The sequence below is a fragment of the Typopeltis vanoorti genome, chromosome 10, assembly GCF_054136105.1.
Source record: "Typopeltis vanoorti isolate ZY-2024b chromosome 10, IOZ_Tvanoo_1.0, whole genome shotgun sequence".
Taxonomy (NCBI): domain Eukaryota; kingdom Metazoa; phylum Arthropoda; class Arachnida; order Uropygi; family Thelyphonidae; genus Typopeltis; species Typopeltis vanoorti.
The window spans coordinates 126,738,205-126,762,785 of NC_143558.1; the positions used below are offsets into that span (position 1 = coordinate 126,738,205).

Here is a 24,581-nt window from a genome sequence, read left to right on the forward strand (position 1 = left end):
CAGTATCCTTTGTACTTCTCAAATTTGGAATCTTGGGACTTTTCTTTTTGCAAATATCAAGCAGGCACTTAAAAATATCTGTTTATACTGAAAGTTAATGTTCATCCAAAATTAAGGATTAAAGTTTAGGTGGTAGATGATTTCTGTTACTCAGAGGCAGACCACTACCCAAATTAATGGAGACCTGAAATGGCTTGGAATAGGGTAAAGAGTTTCTGGAACAGCTGAGCTATTACTAAACATTATATTATAGGGATCAGTGAAGCCTGGTTCAGAAAGGAAAGTCTAAGTACAGAGAAAGAATGTAAGTAAAGGATATGGTGTTTTCAGGAGAGAAGGGGGATAGTGAGTCAGAAGAAATGAATGAAAAAATATAACCAACAAAAGCAGAAGTTCAGCCAGAAGGCAGGAATGAGGGAGAAGGCACACAAGAAGAAAGGACAAAATGTATATTTCTTTTCCTTTACTTGTTGTTGTTGTTGTGCCCAATGTAATTCTACAACCAACAGATAATATTAAGAATAGGACTCTAGCGTTGATGTATATTCTATTTTTTTTTTTTCCCCACTAGAGGCCAGGGCAACAATTGTTGTAACGGTTGGTCAGTAACTTTAACAAACCAGATAGATTGTAGTGTAGCTTGTTCTCTGTATATAGTGCATATACTCCAGAAGATGACCTTGATATAAAGATCGAAACGTCGAATGTAGAGTTTAGTTATATTAAAACTAATGTTTTACTGAAACACGGTAGTTGTCTCCATAATTTTCAATAATGTACTCGGATCACCGTGCAAGCCTAAAAGAAAGGAAAAGAAATATACGTTTTATCCTTTCTTCTTGTGTGCCTTCTCCCTCATTCCTGCCTTCTGGCTGAACTTCTGCTTTTGTTCGTTATATTTTTTCATTCATTTCTTCTGACCCACTATCCCCTTCTCTCCTGAAAAATATATTTCTTTTCCTTTCTTTCAGGCTTGCACGGTGATTCGAGTACATTATTGAAAATTATGGAGACAACTACCGTGTTTCAGTAAAAGGTCATCTTCTGGAGCGTATGCACTATATACAGAGAACAAGCTACACTGCAATCTATCTGGTTTGTTAAAGTTGCTGACCAACCGTTCCAACAATTGTTGCCCTGGCCTCTAGCGGGAAAAAAAAAAAAAATAGAATATACATCAACGCTAGAGTCCGATTCTTAATATTATCTGTTGGTTGTAGAATTACATTGAGAACAACAACAAGTCTATATGTATATATATATATATATTTACAATATGATCTCATACGGATATAGCAGGGTTTTTTCTCCCGGAAACTCGGGTTTTTCATCCCTCATACAGACAAATCGGCCCTTCAGAACACACGCAATTTACAGACAAAAAATACTAGTTGTGGTGGCCGGTAGATGGTGCTGATGGAGATGATTCGTAGTAGAGGTTCGGTGTAGTGGTTGAGACAGCTGTAGGTGTCCTCCCGCTATGAGTCTTCGGACTCCTTGGAGGTGTCAGGAATAATAATAATAATAATAATGATAATGATTATATATGTACATTCCAACCAGTTGGTGTAAAATAGTTTCTAATACTATAGTTCGCCCACCGATTAGAGGTCCCTCGACACTTCTGCGCATGTCAGAAAAAGGAGAATCCATTCCGATAATAGGGTAATCAATCTGTCTTCTGGGATGTGTTTGTTTATTATTACAGGTCGGAAAATTTAGCTTTTCTTTTACGAACATTGTAGTTTTTAAAGTGTAACTATTTTGCTTGTATAACAGTTGGAAAAATGTACGTAGAGTATTAACAAAATTAAAAACAGTATAGCATAAAACAAAAATTTAACTAAGTTTATTTTTAAGAAAGTTTTCTACAAAATAAAAATAATTATACAGAAAAACAGAAATTTTTTCAAATCAACTTAGATATTCTAAACTTACAGTTGAGAGAACTGAGACACTTTAATGTCCTAAACCGATTAATTACACAGTCCAACACAATTTTTGCTGACTTTTATATGAGACTTGTTTTTTACTAATTTGGGTGCGCTGATTTCAAATATCAAACCCATTTTTCTCAATCACGTCAGGTTTTTCCTCTATGGCATTTTCTTTTTGCTAATTTGTAAGATTTTGATAGTTTTAAGGAGGCAGTACTATTTAGAGGTTCAACAAAATCGATTTTTTAATATTATTTTCTGAAAATATGTACTTTCAAAAAATCTGTTCCTAACTTTTTATCAAGAAATTCGAAAAATTCCCAAAGATATAGCCTATTATTCAAAGCGGTGCACAGATCAGAATCGGAGCGCTCACCGCTCTCGCTTGTTAGTAAACGAATAAATTGGTAAGAACCTGCAACGGCACGTAATGGCGCTTTGAATGCGAGAGAGGCTGATACATAACTACTTAACGATATTCATTAAAAATTACAATATTTATAAAAAAAATAACAATTTTACTTACACGAGTTTTAGGTAATAAATTTTTGTTTGTAGCAATTTCTGCTGTGTGTTCTGTTTTGGCAATCCCTTTGAATACTCCAACAGTAGTCGGCCATTGTGTGAGAATCCCATCTTCCTTGGAACCGATCTTCCATAGTTTTTAAGTCCTGATGAAATCTTTCGCCTTGTTCATCACTTACAGCACCTAAATTCTCGGGAAATCTATCAAGATGACTGTATAGGAAAAGAAGCTTTATGCTCATGTTGCAACCTAGGCACTGGAAATTTTCAAGCATTGTTTCCACTAGATCTTTTCTTTGTAATTGCACGCTTTTTTTGTTTCCAAGAAAATTATTCGCAACCATCGTAAATGAAGTCCAGGCCTCTTTCTCAATTTCGTTCATAGAGTTGATGAAATTTGGGTCTCTCATTAAAGTTCTAATTTGCAGTCCAACAAATACACCGGCTTTAATTTTTTCATAACTAAGTTGTGGAAATTTTTCACATATGTATTGGAAACAGTCACCGTGTAAATCTAAAGCTTTAACATACTGCTTCATAAGACCTAGTTTGATGTGTAAAGGTGGAAAAATGATTTTTTCTCTGTCGATTAAAGGTTGATTTATAACATTCTGTTCTCCAACATTTGAGGATATTCTAAGAGGCCAATGTTTCTGACTCCAGTGTTGGTTTCTAGCTTGACTATCCCAGAAGCATAGAAAACACGGAAACTTTATATATCCTCTTTGAAAGCCAAGCAAAAAGTTCACCATTTTAAGATCCACACAGATGATCCAGTTATGGTCTGTATATTTTAATAACTTCAGAACCTTTTTAATGTCCTCATATGTTTCCTTTAAGTGGACTGAATAGCCAATAGGAATTGAACCATACATACATTCCCACTGTGTAGTAAGACATACTTGAAACTTCTGCTTGAACTGTCGATAAATAAACACCACTCATTTAGATGATATTGTACAACACTCATTTCAGTTAGTAAACCTGACACATTGTTACAGTAAACAAACCCACACTCGTGTTTAAAATATTGTACAAGATTACTTTCCCTGCTACGATAAAAAGTTATCTTCGTATCTTGCTCCAGTAAGTTTTTTTCATTAATCTTGAAGCTAACAATCTCGATGATTCCTTTGATACGCCCAAATCTCTTACTAAGTCATTCAATTCCGCTTGAGTAAAACGTTGCAGTCCAGAACTAGAAATTAAATTTTCATTGTCTAAACCAACATCCGGGTCTTGCTCCTCAAGAACATCTGGCATATCCCGATCATGCTCGTTCTCAAGTAAAGGAAGTCCTTTATAAATTGGCACGGCTGTTTCATTAGAATGAGCAACTGGCCGAATTGCTGAGTCGAGATTTGGATACACAATTTTTTTCTTATTCTTCTTATTATAACTAGAAGTCTGAACTAAACAAAAATAGCAATCATCTACGTGATTTTTCGGTTCACGCCAAATCATTGGAATGCCAAAAGCTAATTTTTGGTGTTTTCCCTTGCTCCACTGTCGTAAATTTTCTACACGACTTACACACTTTATTTGGAGCCCATGAATTGTCCTGATCTGCAAGTTTTACGTCAAAGTATGCAAAGTACACTTTCTTAATGAAATCAGTGATATTTGTCCTTTGACTGGGAACAGTAAAGCTGCCACAAATGTAGCAGAAGGAATTTACACTATTGACACATTTTCGAGTAGTAGACATGATGTATTTTCTTCACTGCCGACTAACATGCAATTAACAAGACAAAAAAAAAAAACAGAGACTTTATTGAAGCGTTATAAGCGCTCATCATACTTTCACGATCGATTAACGATTGACTGATTTCGAACATTCTTTGTCCGCTATGACGCATATAGCATTCATTTGTTTTAGGCAGTTGTCATCGCCTACTTTTCATCACCTAAATGTATTAAGTCGGTTATCAGCCTCTCTCGCATTCAAAGCGCCATTACATGCTGTTGCAGGTTCTTATGCATTTATTCGTTTACTAACAAGCGAGAGCGGTGAGCGCTCCGATTCTGATCTGTGCACCACTTTGAATAATAGGCTATATCTTCGGGGATTTTTCGAATTTCTTGATAAAAAGTTAGGAACAGATTTTTAAAAGTACATACTTTCAGAAAATATTATTAAAAAATCGATTTTTTTGATCCTCTAAATAGTGCTGCCTCTGTAAAACTATCAAAAACTTACAAATTAGCAAAAATGCCATAGAGGAAAAACCTGATGTGATAGAGAAAAATGGGTTTGATATTTGAAATCAGCACACCCAAATTAGTAAAAAACAAGTGTCAGATCATAATCAGCAGAAAAAAAAAATTTTTTTTGTTGGCCAGTGTTATTTATGACTTGTTGTGACTCTTTTAACAAACTCATGCAAAAAAAGGTTGGAAAAAAATACCATCATCAAATCCTTTTAATCTTAATAGTCAGCTGAATAGGTGTCCGAATCGCCATCATTTTCACTTAAACTGATCACCAAAGGTTCGCATAATTTTTTGATAATTCCGTCTCTGTCCCAATACATATTTTCCAATGAGGTGACATGAAAGCAATATTTTCCCCAGTTTTGAACGGCAATACTTTCAATCGTTTGTTCTGAAAACTTAAAAAGTTTCGACATGTCAATATCTCCAGTTACGTTGTGATGGCGAATGAAACTTTTCACTTCTGCCCAAACATACTCAATAGTATTAATATCGCAATGATATGGTAGTAGCCTCAAAGCTAGAAATCCATGCTCTTTGAGCATCGTGTCGAATTTAAATAGTTTAGTTGTGGGCGAGTTTCTTTTGACCAAATTAAGCAATTCAATTTTTCGCAAATCTGGGGAACGAGAAATGTTATTTGCAGAGAGCCAATCCATAAGAACTTGCTTCTTATTAGACCAATTTGGAACTTTGTTTCAGTTTGATCGAATAGAGTGATATGAAGCGTTATCAATTATAACAACAGCATTTTTAGAAAGGTTTGGAAGCAGTTTGTGTTCTGCTCACTTATCGAACATCATAGAATTCATTTGCCTATGGTAATTGGCTTTGTATAGTAAGTTTGAATTCGGTAAAAAATCCATTTCTCCACCCGCACACAAAATTATTATGCGCCGTGAGGCATTTCCGGTTTGTAGCACTCCACATTCTTCTTTAGACTGCCAACATTTTCCATAATTTAAATTACTATCAATCCAAGTTTCATCTAGATACACAATCAGTTTTTTTCCCTCCATGAAACATCTTATTGCTCTCAAATACTGTGTTCTAGATAAAACAATGTCACTTCGCTCCATGATAAGTTTCCTTTTATTCTGGGACTTTTTAAAACAAAATCTGATTTCATGAAGTATTTTCCTTAAAGTTTCTCTTTTCCAAGGAAAATTAATTTTTCCTTGGAAAAAGAGGAATCAATTTCAGAACAATTGGCACTCTTTTCTCGACCACGTAAAATTTGTGAATAGTTCTTATAACGTCTACATCAAAATCATTCAAAGCTACAGTTTCAATGGTTTTCTTTACTCTGGCGCTTTTTTTTTTTTGGAGATTTAAATTTTGGCTTAATTTCACCTTTTGATTCCCTACAAATTCTTTTAACAGTCGACCCTGATACGCCCGAAATTGCACTTGCACGTTTTATGACTTGAGAAAGGGGAACAAGGAGAAGATTCTTTTTCACAGAATGTCAGCACGTTATTCAATATTCTTTTGCAAGAGCTACCGAAACGTTTAACAACAGAACTTGTTGACTGTACTGGATCCATCATACAAATTAATAATAAAAAAATGAATGCAAAAAAGCGACAACAAAAATCAAGCTAGTACTAGTACAGCGACAGACAAGAAAGCATGATTTTGCATGTTGCTGACTAATTCGTACATCCTCCATTACTTTCTCCCCTTCAGCATAAATCGACTATTCTTGGTAAAATGCCAAGGAGAGATCTACAAACGGTGGGCGAACTATAGCTAGAAGTTGGTTAGAGTCCTGACTTATGCTGGATCTTATGTATTAGGTAGGTTGAATGTGTGCCATCCAAATTCTTGGAATGTTCATGCTGCCCATTGTTGCTGATATTTGAGTGGTTTATCAGAATTTCACAGGCTTCATTAAATTTCCTTTCGTACCAGATTTTTGTATGGTGTAAAGAGCTGGTGCTTTTCCAGTCGATTTGGTGTAAGGTGTTCAGCACATGATTTGAGAGGCCTGCTTCACCAAAATAGTTATATTTAATGTGTCTTATGTGTTCTTTCTTACATATAGGGATTGTACGTCCTGTTTTACCAATGTACTGTAAGTTACAGGTGTAGTGGATGCAATAGACTCCAGGATGTGCCAAGGGAAGGAGAAGATCCTTAGAGGAGTTGAATATGGTTTTAAGTTTAGTAGGTAGCTTAAAGGTGGCATTGAGGTTATAATGTTGTGGGATTCTGTTGATTTTTTCCAATAACCCTTTAATGTATGGGATGGCAATGGTTTTACTGTAATCTAGATTCTTTTTTGTTGATGTTCTATGGAGTATTTTATTGATAGTATTTTTATTATAGCCATTATTTATGAATGTGTCGCTGATGATTTTTAGTTCTTGCTTCAGGGTTTGCTGGTTAGAGCAAATTGTTATGGCCCTGTTTTTAAGGGTGTTAATGACTCCATATTTTTGTGATGGGTGGTGGTATGAATTGGCATGTATGTACTGACCCGTGTGTGTGTTGGTTTTTGGTAGACCGTGAAGGATAGACTGCCTGAGGGGAGACGTGTTCTGATTCTCAATTTCGATGATAAATTGTATGCATTCATGTTGTTTGTTCAGGTGGCTAAGGAATGTGTTTAGCGTTAGTCACCCATGCAGCCAGATAAAGAACACATCATCAATGTATCTAAGCCTATCTGGCACATATTATTTTCTGATCCCTGAAGCTGGTAGTGTAACATTACCAAAATATAGGAAGTATTAATTAAAGTTTTTAATTAATATTCTAAAAACCACACTAAGCCAAAAACCACACTCTCAGGCAAGGAATTACAATTCACAACTCTGCTTGCAAAAAATCTGCTTCTCACTCCTCTGTTCACACAGCTTCCAGGGATGTCCTCTGGTTCTCTCCTGATCTCCCACCGTTTGTTGTAAAACCTCTCCAACATTGATGCTATAACAACTCCCTACTAACTTGTAGGTCTTTATCATATCACCCATCTTCCTCATATCCACTAGACTCTGTAAATAGCATCTTCTCAACCTTTCCTCATATTCGTCATTCCAGAGATCAGAAACTACCGTAGCAAGTCACCTATGGGCCCTTTCCAACATATCTTCATCCTTTTGAAAAGCAGGTGACCAAATCTGTGCACAGAGGTCAAAGTGTGACCTAGTCAAAGCCTTACACAATGGAACAAGAATCTCCATACATCTACGAGCCAGTATCCTCTACATAATTCCCAAAAATTTTTGTGCTGTCCTCACAATTTTGGCAATGTGTCCCCTAAATTTCAGATCCTTATCCACCCACTATCACCCCAAGAGCTCCAATTTCCTCCATCTCCAACAATATATCTCCACCAAACATAAACACTACATCCCATCTTTGTTTCCCAAATTTTAAACTTTACATTCTGCAACATTGAATTCGCATCCCCATTGCCGTGACCATTCACTCAATTTATTCAAGCCTTATTGTAAGACCACATCTTCTCTACTCTTCATAGTTCGTCCCAACTTTGCATCATCTGCAAACTGAATATTCCCATTCAAATCTTTGCCAGTATCACTAACATACAGGTTAAACAGCAATGGCCCTAAAACAGACTCCTGAGGAACATCACTAGTGACTATCCTCTTCCTGGATATTGCTCCTTGATATGCAACTTAATATAGTTCGCCCATCATTTGTAGGTCCCTGCTTCGCGTCTTTCCAAGAATAGTCGATTCATGCTGAAGGGGAGAAAGAAAGGAAGGGGGTCCGAATTGGTCGCCAACACGCGAAATCATGTGCTTTACAGGTAAAATTTTCCAACTGTTACACAAGCAACATAGTTAACTACAATAATCATAAAAGAGAAGTTAATTTTCCGACCGGTAATAATAAACAACTCATCCCACAATACGGACTGATTACCCTATTATCGGAATGGATTCTCCTTTTTCTGAGATGCGCAGAAGTGTCGAAGGATCTCTAATCGGTGGGCGAACTATACCTATCTGTGCACAGACAAGTATCAAGTTGCATATGAAGCACCAATGAACTAATCTAATATCAACCCAATCTGCTCTAGTTTGACTATCAACTTATCATACAGTAATCTATCAAAAGGTTTTGCAAAATCTAAGTATACTACTGTGTATCCCTCTCATTTGTCCAAGGAAGCTGTCACCTTACTGTAATAAATAAGTAGATTACTAAAACATGACCTCCCTTTAGAAAATCTTTTGTATCAGTGACAACAATGGTACAAAGATAATACCATTGTTGTCAACCCACTTCTGGATCCTACTTCTCATCAGCTTCTCTAACTTAAATACAACACTTGCACACAGACAAGCCTATAATTTGATGCCTGAGTTCTATCACCTCCCTTAGGAAGTGGCACAATCTTGTCTTCTTTATACTCCTTTGGAACTCAACCCAGTGCAAGCTCATATTAAAAAAATATGTCAAGGCAAATGTCAACTCCCTGCCACATTCCTTCAGAATATGTGGTGATATATTATCAAGTCCCACAGCCTTATTAACATCAAGTTTGCTCAATTCCTCATACACCTCTTGCTCACTTACAGTCAGTCTCTCCTCCCCACCATCAACTGCTCTCAATCTCTCCATGATGTCAAAACAACAACGAAAGACCTTTATGAACCACACATTAAGTATCTCCACTATATCTTCTACATCTCCACTATATCTTCTACAGTAGTTGTCATAATACTATTTTCTCCAAACAATGCCATCTTTCCATAATCATTCTTTTTTTTTTTTTTTTTTTGCTGGCTACATATTGAAAGAATTCCCTAGGATTCTTTTTGGCTTAATTAGCTCATACTTCACTTTTACAACCCTTAGCAACTAAATCACTCTCCTTGGCTGGTCTTTGTAATCCTCATGGAATTGATTATTACCACTTCTCTTATGCTGTTTGTTTCCATAATGCTTTTTTCTTTGTATCACATGCTTAATCTCTTCATTCATCCATTTCACACCTACCTTATTTAACCTTCTGACCCTTGGAATATATATTTAGACATTGCTTCTACTAGACAGTTCTTGAAATTCCAGCTAACTCCTCATTCCATACTACACCTGCAAGCAGTCTCCTGAGCTTTTCATAATCACCAGAGCATTGTAGTTCCACATATACCCTTTTTTCACAGAGGTCCTCACACTGCTGGTCACTCTCACCAGCTGGGGAGGTGATTAGACATCTCATTTATAATTACATCCTCCGATGAGATAATCAAATTCAAGATGCTCAATCCTTGTGTGTCCTCTGTTATATACTGTCTGAGGTAGTTGTCCTTCAAAAATTCAAACTAATTTTCTTTACTTCCAGTTGTTATCTTATCATCCCAGTCTATATTGTCATAATTAAAATCACCCATAATGATCATCCTTTACTTATTTGCTTGGCTAATTTGATTATATATTTCATAGTCACCACCATCACATTACAGGTCAAAAACAACATCCAACTAAGTATTTCATTCTATTCATCTCTATCTCACACCATACTGCCTCAAAACCACTGGCACTATTTCCTTCTTGGATCTCTAATTTGTATGGACATAACTCTTTCTTTATCATCAATAACACTCCCCTCTCCCTTTTTACCCTTTCTATCCTCACGAAACATCCTCACGAAACACATCACACCCTTCCATCTCTATTACTGTCAGGACGTTGTCCTCATCCAACCATGTCTCACTTATTACTACAATTTTTGGGTGAACAGACTCAATTAATGCAACCGTTTCATTTGCTGTTTCTTACACTTCTAGCATTTGTATACAAACACAGCAGCTTATTCCTGGATCTATAGTTAGTTCCACTGACACAACTTATTTCATGTGACATCTTCATGTTCAACTCGAACCATTTGTGTTTCTCCTTATTCATCTTCGAACCTCCTTCAGATCCAACTGTTTTCCCTTCATCCCAGGTTATCCCCTTCCCTTTTTGTCTACACATGCATTCACATTCTCTTGAAGCATGTTGATCAGATTCATTCTCTGCACTCAACTGTCTACCTTCCAGTAGTAGTCTCTCCAAGTGACTCACAACAAAACCACTCCATCTGTGGGCCAGATATGATTAAGTAATTCTTCTGTTTTCTTGTTAATCCAATTAGTTGAAAGGTGCTGTTGTCTGAGATTTAACTGATTCATGTTTTCCAAGTAAGCGATTTAGTTTAAAATAACCATGGCACTGCCTTTATCAGTTCTAGTAATTACAATGTCTTGACTTGCTTTCAAAAATTTCATAGCTGCCAATTAAGTTTTGGTCAGGTTACTAGTTATTGCTTGAGTGTTTAAAATGTCAGAGGTTTCAAATCACATTTTATCAGCTCTGGTGGTTGGGAGAAATCTTATGGTTCTTTCAATATGGTATATAAAATCTAATTTGTTAACAGTCCTGAGTGCCACAGCACCTTTCTAGCCATGCCCTGAATGGTGAACTCTTGTTCACCATTCAGAGCATGGCTAGAAAGGTTAATCACATGACTGTTTATTGAAGGCAGTTTGGCTGCTTCTATTATCACTGAATTCTGGTTATTTGCCATTATCCCCTCTTGTTAGTAGTTGGTTGCTCCTGTTATCACTGGCTTGTGGTTAGCTGTTTTCAAAGTCATTCAATGATGAGAAATTTAAATTTGTCACTAACAAAAATATTGCTGCTCTTTCAGTCTAAGAAATTTGACTATAAGTTTTACTTTCTTTATTTCCAGGGTGTGTTTAGCTCAGATGGGAGTAATCCTCTCAAGGACATCCCAAATATCTGGATTTAAATAACTGAAAAGTTCCAATTATAAATTTAGAGCTTGATTTTAGGCAAATACTAAGTTTTTGCAAATAGTTTGAATCTGCTCTCTGAGCATAAATTTCTCCGTACAGTTATAAATTCTTGATGCTTTTGTCAAGGTGAATTTCCTTTTTAGTTTGATGCAGTTGGGAATAAGGTTGTCAGAGACAGCTGCTGCTATTCAGAAGGGAGCACGGTAAAAGATAGGAGATGCCTGGCATTGGCAAATGAGCTCAACAAGCACAGGGCAAGTAACAATACTTGTAGGGACAATGATTGGAAAGAGAAATGGGCATATGAAGAGGAGGAAATTGAATTTATGTAGCTGCTGAGAGAAAATTATCTAAATCAGCATGCCATGGAAGGGATCTAGGAGCTGAGAATGATTGTCCATAACTTAGATAACTGCCCTGCCTACAGAGAAAGAGGAGAGAGAGAAAGAGAGAGATACATATATACTTAACCACCTCCTAATCTCAACTTGGGAAGTGGTAGCATGTGAAATTTTCAATTAAGAAAGAACACATATGAAACTACAGGGCCAGTGGATATAAACTCAAGAGGCAGCTTGGAGAAGTGCCTCCAAGGATTTTAGCATCCTTCACTTCCAAGGAAGTGAAGAATGTTAGCAGTGCACGGGAAAGAGTAAAGGCGTGTTTGTGAAAGCATCACTTCACTGAATATCCATGGTCAGGAGGATAAATCAGCAGAAGTGGTGATAGTAAAAGGAATAATGAAAATATCAAACAAGAGTTGCAAATAATGATAATAAATATAAAAATAAATGTTGAAATATAAAAGAGAAATGCAATGAGCAACCTCATAAGCAGTACAAAGTATAGACAAAATGGTAACTAGAATGACAAGGAAGGGGCAAAATCAGATTATAAGAGGAAATTAGCTAAGTAAGGCAAATGAAATCACAGAGTTCTTTCAGTATGAAGTGAGTAAAAGGAAGAAATTATTAACATTACTCCTGCATGAAATCAAAGTACTCACTGTTGGAAAACTGTGGTGTCATACCGATAATTGAATACGATGCCTTAAAGTCATTCACCTTTATGCCCTTATCATAATCCCTGGCAATGTGTATTCCACTCTACCACCCTTCATAAAAAGAACCTACTCCACTCTGTTGCTTATGCTCTTCTTATACAACATTCCCTCTTGTTTTAAGACCAGCCTGGTTGGCTGAATGGTTAGTGTATCCCCCTCTCCAACTAAGAGGCTATGGGTTCAAATCCCGGCAGGGACATGGATGTTTGTGATTGTCCTACTAACCATTTACCATACGTACTGCTGTAATCTGAATGAAATTGGGTCTTAAAGAAGAGCGGGTGGTCATATTATGTGTATATGCCCCACAAGTTGAGAGAAAACGAGATGGTGATTGTCGGAGGAGACTTGAACGGACACATAGGGAGACAGAATAGAGACTGTGAAAGGGTGCATGGTGGCCATGGAGCGGGAATGAGGAAACAGGAAGGAGAGAGAATTGTGGACTTTGCAGTAGCGTTTGATCTGGCAATTGTGAACTCGTTTTTCTACAAGAGGGAAGAACATTTGATAACATTTAGGAGTGGTAACAACAGTTCACAAAGTGATTACATTTTGACTAGAAGAAAACATCTTAAGGTTGTGACAAATTGTAAAGTAATTCCAACAGATCAAGTGGCACAGCAACACCGACTGCAGTGTGCAGACTTTAAAATAAGATCGAAGATAAGAACCTCTGGAAGCCATGGGATGAAGACAATTAAGTGGTTTCGCTTAAAAGAAAACAGTGTGAGGAATCGTTTTAGGGAGAGGGTGTTAGAGAGGATTTCGAATGGACTGGAAAGTGTACAAGATTGGTGGAAACATAATTCAAAAGTAATCCTGAGCTGTGCAATCGAGGTGCTTGGTGAGACATCTGGAAAGATTAGAGAGCAGAAAGAGAGTTGGTGGTGGAATAATAATGTACAAGTGGCAGTGACAGCTAAGAGGAAGGCAAAGAAGAAGTGGGATGAGTAAAGAGTGGAAGAGGACAGAGAGGTGTACACAGAGAGAGAAAGCAAGAAGCCAAGAGAGTTGTGGCACAGGCAAAGGCCATGGTATATCAAGATCTGTATGATCAATAAGAAACAAAGGAAGGACAGAGAAAAATTTACCAACTAGCGAAATGTAGAAATAAAGCAGCAAAGGACATATTACATGTTAGTCAGGTCAAAGACGCTGAAGGAAGAGTATTATGGAGGGATGTGGACATAAGAAACAGATGGAGAATATACTTTGAGGGACTTTTGAATAAGGAAAATGCAAGAACTCACAGAGAAGATGGGCAGCCTTCTGAGGAGATGGTGCAGAACAACAGTAGAGTGGAAGTGAAGCAGGCCATGAAGAGGATGAAGAATGGAAAATAGGTGGGCCCAGACAGGATTCCAGTGGAGGCATAGAAGGCTCTGGGGGAAGAGGGAATTGACCTGCTGTGGGACCTGTTCATGAAAGTTTGCCAACAGGAAAATATACCTGAGGAATGTAGGGAGAGTACTCTTGTCCCCATCTACACGGGTAAAGGGGATGCACAAGACTGTAAAAATTACAGAGGAATAAAGTTGATGTCCCACACAATGAAAATCCTAGAAAGGGTTCTTGATGGAAGATTGAGAAAGGAGGTGGAGATTGCAAAGGAACACTTTGGCTTAATGCCTGGTAGATCAACAACAGATGCTATCTTTGGGTTACGGCAGATGATGGAAAAGTTTCTAGAGAAACAACGGGAGCTACATCTGGCATTTATTGATCTGGAGAAAGCATATGATAGAGTGCCAAGGCAAGAAGTCTTGAGGTGTCTGAGGGAGAAGAAGGTTCCGGAGAAATATGTCAGGTTGGTGCGGGAGATGTACAGAAATGTGTTCGGACCTGTCTGGGACAGATAGAAAGTTTTCAAGTAACAGTTGGCTTGCATCAAGGGTCAGCATTAAGTCCGTTTCTGTTTAATATTGTGATGGAGGTGGTGACAGAGGAGGTGAGAGAAGATGTGCCTTGGACAATGTTGTATGCAGATGACATCTTGCTGTGTGCAGATTCAAGAGAAGAAGTGGGAACTAAACTGGAAAGAGGGAGAAAAGTACTGGAAGAGAGAGGTATGAGACTGAGCAGAAATAAGACAGAGTATATGTGTTGCACAGTGGGCGGCAGACAGGAGACAGATCTGAAGCTGGAAGGAAATGTCATCAGGAAGGTGGGGGACTTTAGATACTTAGGTTCAACGGTGGAAGAAGATGGAGGGGCTGAGAAGGAAGTGGGATGCAAGATACAAGCTGGTTGGAGGAACTGGAGAGAGATGGCTGGAGTGTTATGCGATAAGAGGGTGCCGTCAATCTGAAAGGCAAAATCTATAAGACAGTAGTGAGGCCAGCTATGACATATGCTATGGAAACTGTGGCCCTGAGGAAAGAAGTTGCAGAAGAAGAAGAAGACTGCTGTAATCTGTCTCCTGGCACAATATGACCTTTGATGTCTTTGCATCATAAAAATCAAAAATAATTCATCTGTTTTACCCTTCTCTTCTTTCATTAAATGAAACGTCTTCATACTAATCTGGGAGAGCATTCAATTCAAGTACAGCAACTCATAGTATGCTAGATTTTTTTGAATTGTCTTGGCATACTTGTGGATGGAGCGAGGGATGAAAGTGTTCACTCCAACAAGAATGATTTCAGTTATTTTCTGTTATCCAGTTTGAGCATGTGGTCTAGATTAGAAGCACAAAAACAGTAGTCAGACTATGGAAAGGAGGAGTAAAATTTATGAATGCTATCCTATTTCATAACCTTGTAATGACAACAGACACAAGACTGAGAATTGGCAGGCGAGAGCAGTTACATAGTGAGGGAAACTTAGTTAAAGTGTGGTCTGAGTTACCAAGAAATGAAATGACATTCATAGTATATTTTGAAGAGGAGTTGGTTAAGAAGAGAGGTGCGGGAATGATAGTAAGGGTTGTCTGTTCTTTTAGAGATACTAGTACCATAAGTTTTCTTTAAATTCATACAATAACAGAATGAAAGGAGTGAATAATATTTATTCAAAAGCCATATATTCTGACCTGAAATTACAGGTAATCATCAGTGGCAAGATAGATGAATATAAAGTTACAACTCGAACAATAGATTAATATGAAAGAATGAAGGCCATGTGATATTATTCATGAACCAACACAAAACAATAACTGAGGAAACATTGTAACTCCATAAATGTCCATAACATCTTATTTCATCATCCCATCTTACCACTGGTCTACCTGGTTTCCGATAACCAATTCTTGGTGTTCATTCTGTTTTTCTCTTTGTCATTTTGACTATTCATCTGTTGCCAGGTCAGACATTCTCATCATGAGTCCAGCCTAGTGGTTTACCTGGTTCCCGATAATCAATTCTTAGTGTCCATTTTGACTATTCATCTGTTGTCAAGTCACATTCTGATCACATGCGGTCCAGCACCATTTGTTACCTTTTATTTTTAATGTACATTTGTTTGCTCCCTTATCCAAGTGTTATTCTTCTTTTCAGACCAGGTTATTCCCAAAATGGCTCTTTCCATGTTACTTTGTGTTGTTTTCAGTTTCTCTAGGTGTTTTTATGTTTCACTGCATAAGTCATTGGTGGGAGTATACAATAGTTGTAGATCGTTCATTTTAGGAAGTTTGGTAAATCACTTATAAATATATCTCTATAATGGTTAAAAACATTCTGTCCTGTTGTTATTCTAGTTAAAATTTCATTATGGTAATTTGTAATGATTTGTCCTAAATATTTGTAACAACTCACTATTTCAATCTGTCTGATTTATTTCAATTTGTTTTTGTTCTGAAACATTTTGACTATATATTATTTTTGATTTATCCATTCTTATTTGTATGCCTATCTTCAAACTTCCTTAATTTAATTCAATATTCATGTGTTTTGTTTCTTTTGGTGATGTTGCTATTAGTACAGCAATCCCTCGATTAATGCATTCTTTAAAACAGGCACATTAATAAAAAACGCACTAATTGAATATAATAACCTATGGGAAAATGTGTAATTCGTTCCTCAAATTTCTTTTTTGAACCATAATTTTTTTTTATAAAAGAATTAGGGTATGTCTCATGGCCTAGTTAAAGGAAAATCATGAAGCTGAAAGACAATAAAACATATTCAGAATATAAATTTATTATTCTGCTTCTTAACAAAGAATCAAAGTTTTTAAGCAGCAATGCTTAGAGACTGACCCTGGTGAAGAGAGAACCAGTAAAATTTGCATAAGAGGCAATAGGGCCATACTATCAGTTGTATGAAAAAAATACTGGTTCTCTCTTCACTAGGGTCAGTCTCTAAGCATTGCTGCTTAAAAACTTCGATTGTACGAAAACTATTTTCATATTGTTTCTGTGAAACCTCTTTGGGCTTGTCAGTGATTAAATTTTCTTCATATTCTTCAGGATCTTCCCACTGTGTATCTAAATTTAGCAGGTCAGAATCACTCAACTTTTCAGAATGAGATTTAATTAACTTCGATTAATTTGAAAAGACTAAAATCATTTGCAAAATGTGCTTCCAAACGGCTCACAGATTTCTAGCAGTAATTTCATCTAAATTTATAACCAGGCTGAGATTTCTCTAATTTGGCTAGAAAAGTCTTGGAAGGCATTCGCTTCCAAAAAAAGACCGGTTTCATCAACATTAAATATTTGTCAATCACAATAGTCCCCTTCTTACACAATTTTCTTCAAAATCTCTGGATATATCCTTATCTGCACTTGCAGCTTTGTCTGTGATCATAACATTATGTAGGCTATTTCTCTTTTTGAAACACTCAAATCACCCACCACTAACATGGAATTCTTCTTCTTCTTTTCCATCATTTCATTGATAGCCCTTTCTTTCCAGGTTACAAAGAGACAATGCTTTTGATTTAATAAGGCCAGTGTTTAGCAGGATCTGTTTTTGGTTACAATCTTCGATCCATGTAAAAAGAAATCTCTCTAATTCAATCATTATAATACTTTGATTTCGAGTGTATGCATGATGAACTTGAAGCAGCTTTATCTTTCTCTTTATTCAGCAGTTGATTCACCCATTTTTGTGTTCTCGTCCTATCTTTGCTCTAGACTTTCATTCATTTTTCTATATTATTTCAAGTTTTTGTTCCAATCAGATTACTTTTCGAATCGTTTTTACACTTCTATTTTTTGCTCACCAATTCTTTTACTTATGATTAAAGGCTAGGAAAATAATTTAAAATAAAAAAATAAGAAAAACAATAGCACAAGATATGATCAGCAAAATGCTATGTAAAGCAGATGACATAAATTTTGGCGGTAAATTTGGAACATAGTGTACATGGAAATAGTATAGTATGCCATTAAAAAATAACTTTGTAAAATGTTTCAAATCAGTAACTAAATTATTTCATCCTGGTGAATGATTTTTTAAAATAGTTAGCCATATAAAATGTATAGATTGAAAGTTTTAAAATCTGTAACATTTATTTTTAAGATGTATATAGGTGCACTAATTGAATTTCAGTATAGAAAAAAAAAAGCTGCACTAATCAAAAACTCACTAATCGGGGGAGCATTAATCGAGGGATTGATGTATGATATCATCAGTGAATCGTAGATTGCTCAAATATTCACCATCAATATTCAGTCTTCTTTTCTTCCAGTTGAATTTTTTTATAGCATATTCAAGGGTTGTAGCATTTTGTCTTCCTGTTTGACTCATCTTTTTATTTCTATTTCTTTTCCATTTAAATTTATTACTGCTAAAATTATCTTCTAAATACACACACACATATATATATATATATGAGTTAATATATTATTTTTAATTTATCCATTCTTATTTGTATGCCTATCTTCAAACTTATTTAATTTAATTCAATAATCATGTGTTTTGTTTCTTTTGGTGATGTTGCTATTAGTATGATATCATCAGCAAATCATAGATTGCTTAAATATTCTCCATCAATATTCAGTCTTCTTTTCTTCCAGTTCAATTTTCTCATAGCATATTCAAGGGCTGTAGCATTTTGTCTTTCTGTTTGACTCATCTTTTTATTTCTATTTCTTTTCATTTAAATTTATTACTGCTGAAATTCTCTTATATATATATATATATATATATATATATATATATATATATATATATGTGGGTTAATATGGTAATATAAATATCAATTTCTATGTGTTTTAAAGTTTCAAGCATTTCCTGGTTTTCCCTTTTAGTCATTTTAGACCGTAGGTGACTTTGTAGGCATTCCTGGTGAGATTTTTACAGGGTAATTCACCATTGCTTTTCCCAACCCCCATTTTATCCAGGCTGTAGACCAGCATATGGGTGGGACATAATCATGATTATGATCCATGTTTGTTCATAGGGCCTGCTTGCCTGTTCTGGGGGACGAAAAACTCGAGTTTCCAGGTGAAAAAACCCACTACCTCCATATGAGACCGGCTAACTCACCTTTAGTCGAAAGAAACCAGATAAAGGTTCCTCACGTCACTGATGGGAATCGAACCCTTGTTTTTCCAAACAAAGGGTTTCATCAATACTCACTGAGCTACAGAGGCTCTTCAAGCATTTCACATAGGTACACTGAGTAAAAGGCTTTATCTTAATCTGTGAAAGCCAAAGAAATTGGTATATTATATTATTTTGTTTTTCTATTACTTGATTTAACCTAGCATTAGTAAGGTGGGGTGTCACAGACCCCAAAGATTTTAAATTGACTATAACTTTTTAATAACGCGTGGCAGTGAGTCATGCCTCAGTATAGCTTCCCTTCCCGTAACCGGCTATGTACGCAAACAAGTTTAGTGTGCAGAGGTGTAAAATGTCCTGGGGTACACCAGACCCCACCTTACCAAAAGTGCGACTATATTTACTTCCGAATTGTAAGTTGTTTTCATGTATATTCTACTAAAATATTATCATTACTGCTGTGTCTTCTTATGTTTACATACCAACTATAAGCAAATACATTTTTGTATATATTTATAGATGATGTCAACTTATAGATGACGCTTTGACAGACGAGGAGCCATTTAGCAGAGATGATGATAGTGAAACTGATTTAGAATTCGTCAGTAACCATGAGTCTGATACAGAACAAGACTGTGAGGAAGAATCCACAGAGAATCCACTAATATTGATTAAAAAGATAGATATGGATTTCTATAATACACTACATCAGGGGTTCCCAACCCTATGCCTGTGGGCACCATGGCGCCCATCGACCAATTTGTGTGTGCCCGCCGCTGTTCAACCGTGTGCCGTATAGTTTGAAATAATCACGCAACAATTCATGGCATGCTATGTGATGCATGCGTTAATGACACATGACGAGTATTAAATGCATACAATGTAAAGTAGACGTGCATTAGAAGTTGTTCATTCCAGTTTAGAACTGGAATATCATCATATTCTCCTAATTATGAAGCACTAGGCAATGAAATGGAATGCCAAAGATCACCCTAACTTATATATATATATTTAAATTTTTATATAATGTAAACTTTTAAGTAATAAAACATTTGATTATAATGTAAACTTTGTATGTATTCATTTAACAAATGAATTCAAAAAATTTGCTTGAAAAAAATAGATGGTGCCCGTCGCCCTACCAGAATTTTAGAATGTGCTCTAGGAAACAAAAAGGTTGGGAACCCTTGCACTACATTATTTGGGTGGGTTTGTGGGACCCCACATTACCACTTTTGTTACATTTTCCCACTTCACTAATGCTGGGTTAAGATGAGAATGTTCTGAAACCCGACTGTTTTTTAGTTGATGGAAAATTAACCTAGTGTTTATTCTGCCATCTATAATTTTTTGTAAAAAACTTATGAAGGACTAGGAGAAGGGTTATGTCTATAAATTTATGTCAGTTTTATTATCTTTCTTATATAGAAGGATAATTTTTTTGGGGGGGGGGGCCATCCTGTTCTTAAACACTCACTATACAATTCTGTTAGTTTTATATTCAAGAGATCTCCATTTTTTAACATTTGTATTAGTATTCCATCAAGTCGAGGTGCCTTTCCATTTTTGCTAGTTTGGGTCTCCCGCGATGAGTCTACTGACTCCATGGAGATACCCGTAATAATAATAATAATAAGTGCATGTTTTACTTCATATTTGACTGTATATCCATTATACTTTTCTCTATTGTTGTTCTCTATTATTTTCCTTATTCATGTAATTCTTGATAAAATTTAGCTATAATCTCCAATATGTTTGTTCTATTTATAACCAGAATTCCATTTTCATCTTTTACACCTGCCATATAAAGATTATCTACATTATCAAGAAATTAGTTTTTGTTATACTACTATTTTATATTGCTGTTCTTATCATTTTTGTATTAAAATGTCTCATACCTTCTCTTATCTTTTTTCTTATTATTTTGCAAAATTCAGTATATTCTATGTTTCTTACATCATGAGTGTCCTGTTTGATGTTTCCTCTTTTTTCTGTTAGGTCTTTGGTTTTCTTACTTCAATTTGTCTATTTTTGCTCTCAGGGATGCAGAGGAATGTATTCCCACAGGCTCTCCGGTCAACTTATGAAACTTTCATAGTTACTACATTCAGTTATGATAAAATGCTGGATCTAATATCCACTTGGCTTATATAATTTTACATCACCAAACTGAAACCTTTTGACTCTTTATTTTAGTAATCATATTTTCTCTTTTTGAATTCCCAGATAAATTTTCAGCATTCCTTATTATACTTTTTGTTGGGATTCTGTTGAAATTTTCAATATTTGAAATTAGGTCCATTTTTTTTTTTTAAGTATTTTTTTAAATTTACTTGAAATTCTTTTTTCATTTGCAATAATTCTAAGATGTTTCTGGATTTCTTTTTTATCAGTCTTTCCATCCCTAAGTTTATTTGCTGTTTTGCTTCAGAGTAATCTACAATCTTTCCTCTACCTTACTTTGTTTATAATATTTATACCTTGTGCCATATATGATTTATCTGTTAATATAATGGAACCTCAAAATAAATGGACCTGTCTGCAGATCCATTTGCTTTGAGATTTTTTTTCTAAAAAAAAAAAAATTGTTCAATATTTTTTTATTCCTTTCTTCTGCAAATTCCACTTGTATTTCTACCCATTCATTTCTGGTGCCAATATAGAATTAGTTCATTCAGATTTTTTTTCCCATCTTTGCATTGAAATCTTCCATCAAAATATTAGAATAATGCCCATTTCTAGAAGATGATGTATTTGATTATAAACAAGTTCCACTTCTTCATCTGTGCAGCTACATGTAGGTAGATAAACTTGCACAATCCATAAGGAATATATCTTTTATTTAGTCTTACTGTGGTTTGGCAGATTCTTTTTGATATATATTTTACATCTTCTAACTACTTTTATTTTACTCTTAATCAAAAAACCAATGCCATATTTGCTTTCATCTTGTTTACCACTTGTTATTAGCAGATGCCCATTGTTTATCAGATCTTATTTCCTTTTCATCTATGTTCACTTAGCCAGTTATATCCAATTTAATATCTTATTATTATTATTACCACTCATGGAGTCAAAGACTCATCTAGGAGGTCCTTTTATCACACACACATCTCATCATACCGTGTTTTAAACACATTCAAACTCTTTGCAGACACCACATTCTCAGGCAAGGCATTGCAATCATTCACAACTCTGTACAAAAAAAAAAAAAAAAAAAAAAAAAAACCTGCCTCTCACTCTCCTACTCACACCCTCATCATACAGTTTCCAGGGATGACCTCTGGTTATCCCCTGATCTCCCACTATTCTCTGTAAAACTTCTCCAGCATTGATCCTATAACAACCCCTTACCAACTTGTAGGTTTCTATCATATCTCCCCTCTTCCTCCTGTCCACCAGACTCTACAAATTACATCTTCTCAATCTTTCCTCATACTCGACATTCCAGAGGTCAGAAACTACCTTAGTCAGTCTCCTTTAGACTCTTTCCAACATCTCTTCATCCTTTTGAACACCCAGTAACCAAATCTGGGCACAATAGTACATGTGTGGCCTAATCAAAGCCTTATACAATGGAACATTATTAGAACATTATTAGTAGGGAGATTCTTATAATACTAAGAATCTCCTTACTTCTACATGTCAGTGTCCTCCGCATCATTCCCAGAAGCCTTTATGTTGTCTTCACAATTTTGGCTATGTGTCCCCTAAATTTCAGATCCTTATCCACTATCACCCCCCCAGATCTCTTATTTCCTCTACCTCCAACAATATATTCTCACCAAGAATAAGTTCTGCATCCCATCTTTGTTTTCCAAATTTTAAAACATTACATTTTGCAACATTGAACTCACATCCCCATTTCCATGCTCAATCACTCCATCTATTCAAGTCTTCCTGTAAGGCCACAACATCTTCACTACACTTCATGGTTCGTCCCAACTTTGCATCATCTGCAAACAACTGAATATCTCCATCCAAATCTTCACCTATATCATTAATATACAAGTTAAATAGTAATAGAGCTAAAACAGACCCCTGAGGCACTCCTTTCCTTTTCCTGGATATCGCTCCCCCATACACAACTTGTTGATACCTATCAGATAGCCAGTCTCCAATCTAATGCACCAATCTAATATCCAACTCCATCTGCTCTAGTTTGACTGTCAACCTATCATGAGGTACTCTATATTACTGTGTATCCTTTTCCTCTGTCCAAGGAAGCAGTCACTTTATTGTAATAAGTAAGTAGATTACTAAAACATGACCTCCCTTCAGCAAATCCATGCTGTCCATCAAAGATAATACCATTGTTATCAACCCAACTCTGGATCGTAGTTCTTACAAGCTTCTCCAACAACTTAACCACAACACCTGACACACAGATAGGCTTATAGTTTGATGCTTGAGTTCAATTATCTCCTTTATGAAGTGGCACAATCTTGCCCTCCTTCCACTCCTTAGGAACTTGACCGAGTGCAAGACTCATATTAAAAAAATATGTCAAGGCAGGTGTCAACTCCCTGGCACATTCTTTCAGAATACGTGGTGATATATTATCAAGTCGTACAGCCTTATTAATATCTAGTTTACTCAACTCCCCATACACCTCTTGCTCACCTACAGTCAGTCTTTCCTCCCCATCATCAACTGCTCTCAATCTCTCCATGAAGTCACATTCACAAGATTGAAAGATCTTTATGAACTGCTCATTAAGTATCTCCACCACACATTCTGCATCAGCTGTCTTTATACCAATTTATCCAATCAATGTCATCCTTCCATAATTATACTTTCTCTTGCTGGCTACATAACAAAAGAACTCATTAGGATTCTTTTTGGCTTCATTAGCCAAAAAGAATCCTAATGTTCATACCTCTCTTTAGCTACCCTCCTTGCTTGGTCTTCGTAGACCTCATGGAATTGGTTATTTCCACCTCTCTTATGCTGCCTCCACAATTCCCTTTTTCTCTGTATCGCATGCTTAATCTCTTTATTCATCCATCTCACACCCACCTTATTTAACCTTCTCATCCTTGGAATACATTTAGACATTGCATTTACTAAACAGTTTTTGAAAATCCCCCAAGCTGCATTGATCTCTTTTCCAGCTAACTCCTCATTCCACGCTACACCTGCAAGCTGTCTCCTGTGTTCTTCATAATCCCTCCCCCCCTCGTAGTTCCACATATACCCTTTTCTCACAGAGGTCCTCGCACTGCTGGCAACCACCCAAGTAATCACTTCATGGTCACTCTCACCAATTGGCAGATTTGACACCTCATTTACAATTACATCCTCTGATGAGATGACCAAATCCAAGACTCTCAATCCTCATGTGCCCTCTGTTACATACTGTCTGAGGTAGTTATCCCTCAAAAACTCAAGAAACTAATTTTCTTTACTTCCAGTTATATATTGCCATAATTAAAATCACCCATAATGATCACACTTTTCTTATTTACTTGGCTAATTTCATTGTACATTTCATTATCACCACCATCCACATTTCCTGGTCTATAACAACATCCCACCAAGTATTTGATTCCATCCACCTCTATCTCACACCATACTGCCTCAAAACCACTGACACTATTTCCCTCTT

At 36.1% G+C, this 24,581-nt stretch overlaps 1 protein-coding gene across 1 annotated transcript in view; it reads right to left on the reverse strand.

Moving 5' to 3' along the window:
- LOC150102777 (SID1 transmembrane family member 1-like) overlaps window positions 1-24,581 on the reverse strand; it is a 582,520-nt gene that overhangs the window by 544,324 nt on the left and 13,615 nt on the right. The window lies entirely within an intron of this gene.